Source organism: Arachis hypogaea, chromosome 14 (assembly GCF_003086295.3).
Source record: "Arachis hypogaea cultivar Tifrunner chromosome 14, arahy.Tifrunner.gnm2.J5K5, whole genome shotgun sequence".
NCBI lineage: Eukaryota > Viridiplantae > Streptophyta > Magnoliopsida > Fabales > Fabaceae > Arachis > Arachis hypogaea.
Genome location: NC_092049.1, coordinates 126,310,520 through 126,316,853, shown reverse-complemented (window position 1 = coordinate 126,316,853; position 6,334 = coordinate 126,310,520). Strand labels below are relative to the sequence as shown.

The window sequence follows — 6,334 nt, the reverse complement described above, 5'->3', positions numbered from 1 at the left end:
GCGAATCAAGTTGTCAATCATACTCGAAAGAGTTGAATAAGATTGAATATACAATTAGTATTTGCAACTTGAATGGTAGAAGAGAAATTTAGTAGTCTTGTGATTTTCAATTTGTTCATTCTTTGTCATATATGGCTATAACGATGCTCAATGAAACCAAAAATTCATCAATCATGTTTTGTTCTAGTTGAATTCAGAAGAATATCCATCAACAAATATTGAACTTTATACAAGATTATTCTGAATTTAAAAAATGAACGATAAATTCACATAAATTAATGTAGATAGTTACAAAGGAGTCTAATCAAGCTTCCATCTTTCCTTTTCAAAATTAAAAAATAGTGATAAGAATCAAGATGAGAAACTGAGATCTGCCATAAAGTTTTACAAGACAAACATCAAAATTTATTAAAAAAATGAATTAATGTAATATTCATATTGCTTGAACGATGATATACATGTTAAATTGTTAATTGAGTGCTGAGAAGCTTCATGGTGGTAGCTATCATGAGAATGATTCTCATTGGTCGACAGTGAAAGCTTTTGGAAGCTTCTATTTGGGTGTTTGCACAAACAGCATTTCTTATTTTGATTTTTAGCATTAGAACATACCTAGGTCAATTTTAGGTGTGATATTAGGTAGTATTTGTTTTAGAATTAAAATTGGAAGACTGAAATTTAGTATTGTATTTAGTGGTTAGAAATTATAATTAAAATTTTAGTTTTTTCAAAAAATAGAAACAAGAAGAGACTGAAATTTTTGAGATTAAAGACTGAAATTTTAATAACATTACTTTCTAAAAATACTTTCTTTAATTTTTCAAATTTTAAATCAGCCTTTCAATTTTTATATTTATCTTAAATCAAACATATAATTCAATACATTTTATATCAAACACAATACAAAGACTTAATTTGTTCTCAGACTCTCTCTATTTTTTAATCTTTATCTCTGAGTTTCTCTACTAAACTCAGCCTTTACATCCTTCCTTCAACCCAAATTTCATATCAAAAGACAAGAATAATATTTAACTATCATCCATGGAACAAATTTTTCATATGAAAGTATGAAACCATCTCTCAAACATTGATAAATGGAACTTCTCAAAGACTACTACTAATCTTCAATAATAAATCAAAATATATTAATTTGTGAATCTCCTTTTCCTCTTTTTCCCATTCAAATTAGTATTTAGTTGTGAAAAATTATATACAAAGTTGCATGTATGTTTTCAGAGTTTATTTATTTAATCTGTTCTAAAATAATTTATAATTAATTATTTGCTATTAGCTTAAATAAGTTTTTAGGTGGTGAATTTTGGTTTTGGGGTTCAAAACTCTTATTTTATTAAATGTTGATATGACAATATTGATTTTTAAAATTTTATCAAGTTATATTATTATTATTATTATTATTATTATTATTATTATTATTATTATTATTATTATTATTATTATTTAATTACAATGTTGGTTTCTAGGTCTTTATGTCTTTGCTAAATGTTTTTTTATTATAAAATATGAAATATTTTTAAATATTCATTTTTATATTTAATGTATGAAGAATTGAGAAATGTTCTAGAAACAAATATTTTAGCATCATGTTTTTTTCAAAAAATTAATAACTAAACATATTTATCTAGTATAAATTAAAAATTCAACAATACTAAATATATACTAAAATTAGCTACTAAAATTAGTTACTGGTATAAAATATATATTAAAAATAAATTAAATAATATATATTTATACATAAATATATAATGATTGATTTTAATTTACACATAATATTTTTTATAAAAAATTAATACAAATTTTTGAATTATAAGAACTCAATTAAAAGTTTCACAAAACTATAAAGTCCATCAGAAAAATCAAATCTATTCGTACATACGATTATGCATGCATGATTACGAAGGACTAATAAGATCATTATTAGGAGGGGAATTTTCTTTTTCCATTATGTATGTTTAGTAGCATATACAAGAAGCAAATAAAACCGAAACTACCCTCTAAAACGTTTGGTATTTTTTCTGTGTGCGCTTGCTATTGCGAAGAAGCTGCATGTAACGGTACATATAAACTAGACTTATATCTACACAACACACTTAGTTGATATTTTAAGCAACCTCGACCCTTCCGAAAAATAAAGAGAGACAACATCAGTTCTAATCTTCCATTTGAGACACGGATGTCCGTACATATGCAAGTACTCTTTCTTGTGTTCCTGCATTTATTATATATTAAGTACATATATATAGATATTCACTTACATGTATTAATCACATCTATGCTATAGTCACAACAAAATTGGTAAAGTCACCACAAAAAAAAAAAAAAAAAAAAAAATCAAATCACTACTATAAAGATCTTACAAATGTAAATATTTATAAAATAAAATTTAAGAAAAAATGTATTCATCCTTGAAGTTCGCCTAATAATTACTTATGTTTCTAAAGGAAAAAAAAAAAAACACATTTCTCCAATTACGGAAAATAATTATCTAAATACACAAAATTTCTATTTCTATAGTAAAAATTAAAGTAAAATTTCATTAATATAATTAATAGTATATATATATATATATATATATATATATATATATATATATATATATATATATATATATATATATATATATATATATCCTCCCTTCTTTCTTCATCTTAAAAAGTTATATTATTATTATTATGAAAAATGTTCAAGAACCAGTAGAATTTATTAGTTTTGTTTATTATTTTTAATCATTAATTTAATTCTTCTAATCTAGCTAATAATTTAACAACATATTTTTAAATTTTTAATACTGTTGACCAAAAATAATAAATGATGCTAATCCTCTAGTATTCCTCTATTATTATAATAAGAATAGTAGACTACTATTTTTATTAATGAAATTTTAAAATGCTGAAAAATTTATAAACTCAATAAGAAAAAATATAAAGAATCAATTTTTGTTATTTAATATTAATTAATTTTAAAATTTAAATTTGTGATTTAAAGTTTAAGATTTAAATTAAAATTTATTATTTTAGAATTTAAAATTTAAAATAAATAAAATAATTTAAAAAATAGCTGATACTGATTGAAAAGAAATTAATTTCCTAACATTACTTACAAAATAAAATTAATTTTATATTTGTAAAAGATAAAACGGTGTTCGTCGTGGATATAGTAGAAATAATAAGAGATTTTTTTATTGTAAATTCAAAATTCTATTTTTCAAAAAAAAGAGTATTAAAATTTTAATTTTTGAGATCCAACTTTCTTATTTTGTGGAAGAGATTGCACTCCCGACAAACTTCAAATTCCTAAGTTTTTCTCAGTATTGTGGGAGCGGTGAATTTATTGAATCTTATAAAGTTCGTCTGGTGCGGCGAATTTGTCCCCCAAAAAAAAAAGTTAGATCTTGAAAATTAAAGTTGTAATAATTTTTTTTGGAAATAAATTTTAATTTTTTATTTTATAATAAAAAAATCCAAATAATAAGTATTTTGAAAGCTTAAAAAAATAATTAAGTTGTACAATTATTTGGAAATTAACGTAATAGGTAGAATACCTGCTGGTGGTTTTTAGTTAGGTATATTGTTGTGAGGAGAAGGTGTAATCTTGATAACAAGGCCTGGATACACATCATCAGGATCATGGATGTGAGGGTTGTTTTCCACAATGAATGGGTCTGAACACTTGTCACCGATTGTGTGCAGTGTCTCTCCTTCTCCAACCACATAGATTTCATCACACACCACATTATTGATCACAGCCATGTTATTGGAGGAGGCAGTGTCCCTGATGAACATGCACATCAATATGAGAGACACCAATACAAAAGCCAAGCACCATGATGCTGCATCAGCTATGTTGTTCTTTGAACAAGAACAAGAAGAACCACTTCTCTTTTTGGGATTATTGCTCTTATTATTCAAAGCCATTGATAGATAGATAGATTATGATTTGTGGATGTGGAATAATAATGAGTAAGTGTGAAGATTCTCCTCTTATTAAGTATTACTCGTGTAGTGGTTTATTTATATATGATAGGGGAAATTGTGGTTGAGGCAGAATATAAGAACTACTATGTGTCAATTCAACACGTTTCTCTACACCACAACAACTTTTTTTTTCCTCCCAATATCTTTGAACACAAATTAAAGATTAACTATTAAATAGGGATTCGTATTTGTGTATATTTATATAAATTTAATTTTAATATATTATAAATATAACATAATTTTATATGTATATTTAATTATATAATATCACGTTATAAAAAATAATTATTTTTTGTATTAACTACTTGGATAGTTATATAAAAAAAATGGATATACAATATTAGTATATTAAAATTAAAGTCATATCTATATAAGAATTTTTAAAAAATACTTATATTGATATTTAATTAAGTATAGTAAAGATTAATTAACTCTTTATTTGTAAATTAATGGTAAAGACTCGACATGGTCATCAATTGAAAATTTTTTTTTTTTTGAGAAATTTTTATTACTTTCTCCACATATTATGTCATAAACAATTATGTTTACATGGGTGAAATAAAGTAATTGATTGGATGTTATAATAAAAATTAAACGCTATTCTTAATGAATAAAAATTTTGTCATATTATCATCTAAATACTATGTTATTATCGTATGTGTAAATTCTGATGAAATTATGGTTGTGAAAATTAATTTATCACTACTTTATTATAATTTGCGAAAAACGGATATTAATACAGATACGAAATACAATATGGCACAAAATATAGATACATAAATTTTAATTTTTAGAAGACATGAGAATATGTTATATCTATAAAATATAAAATATTTTTTAAATAAATTATAAAAAATTTAATATTTTATTAATATTAAAAGAATTTAATTTTATCATTAAAAATAAATATTATTTTTATTGATTGCGTAAATAGACATTTAAAATAATAGATATGATTGCACAATTGTAAAAAATATTTTATACTATCAGTGCATCAAAATTAAACTCATATTAAAATATAAATTAATGTTTAACTGTTTTTAATATTTTTTTAGTTATATAAAATATTTAAAATAAGTCTTATTTTAATAAATAATAATATACTATTTCTAAGAATATAGGTTAAGAATGAGATTAAACACACTCATACGTGATAGTATTTAAGTGTGTTTAAATATGTCTAAAAAATATTTTTATTTTTTTTATTAAGACATAACTAGACATAAAAAATACTTGTATCGAACGAACATCAGATAAGTATCTTGTCCAAAATATATTTGATATAAAAACACAACAATTCAATAAAATATCCGTAGTTGTTATAACATTATAAAAAAGTTATAAACCTATATTTCTTTAGAACTAAAAATATATATTAAACAACTTAATAAATTCTTTTCTCATTTGCTTTTTTTTCCTCCTCCCATGTTTTTAGTTTTGATCCATGTTTTCTATCCTAGGTTTTGAAAGTCACATGTCACGATAAATTTTAAAATATTAGATTTAACGGTATTTATATAATTTTTTGGAGTGTTTGATAACACTCTAAATAATTTTCAAATATTTTAAAATGTCTTAAAAGGTTTTGAAATATTCTAAAAAGTTTTAGAAAACTCTGAAAGACCATAGAGTATTTTAGAAGAGTATGAATGTATATAAAAGTATGAAAAGTAGTATAAAATAATCTAAAGAGTACACTATTTCTATCCACAAAAGTTGAAAACGCTAACACATCTATTCATAAAAAAAAATTACCATTTGTATCCATAAAACATGGATTTCGCACAACAAAATTATCCAAACACTAAAAAATCACCTAAAAATCCTAAATTACTATTATCATCATCCACATCATCTTTCTCCCTCCCTCTACCCACTCCATCATCCTCATCTGCTCATCACCTTACTACCACCACCACTACTAATCCCTTCCTCTCCACCTCCTTCCATTTTTTGAGCTCGTCGTCACTACCGGAATTCGTCAACTCTACCAACTTCTTCCTCTTTTTCTCTTTCTCTCTCCCCTTCTATATTTTGCTTTCTCTATCTTCTGCTTTTTTGAATCCTCAACTCTAAGCTGAATCTTCCGTGCAGCACCGCTGGCAATCATTTTTTGTCGTATCTCATGTTTCAAAACTCACCTAAAACAGAAACTCCAAGAAAAGGACTTCCTTTAGAATCAACGTGCAACCTAAAATGAGAAGATAAATACAAATGCATAAAAGGGACATCATTGAATGAAAAAAAGAACAAAAATAGAAAATTGCTGTTATGCAATTGCAATAATGGAATTGCAGATTATGCATTGATTGAGTTATGGAAAGGGAAAGAAAATAAAACAG

At 24.0% G+C, this 6,334-nt stretch overlaps 1 long non-coding RNA gene across 1 annotated transcript; it reads right to left on the bottom strand.

The window, feature by feature from the left end:
* Nucleotides 1-1,932: 1,932 nt before the first annotated feature.
* On the bottom strand, nucleotides 1,933-4,148 carry LOC112744035 (uncharacterized). The gene is made up of 2 exons (XR_003172591.3): nucleotides 3,560-4,148; nucleotides 1,933-2,227 (listed from the first exon to the last, which is right to left on the bottom strand). It is a non-coding gene; the product is annotated as an uncharacterized lncRNA (long non-coding RNA).
* Nucleotides 4,149-6,334: the final 2,186 nt, after the last annotated feature.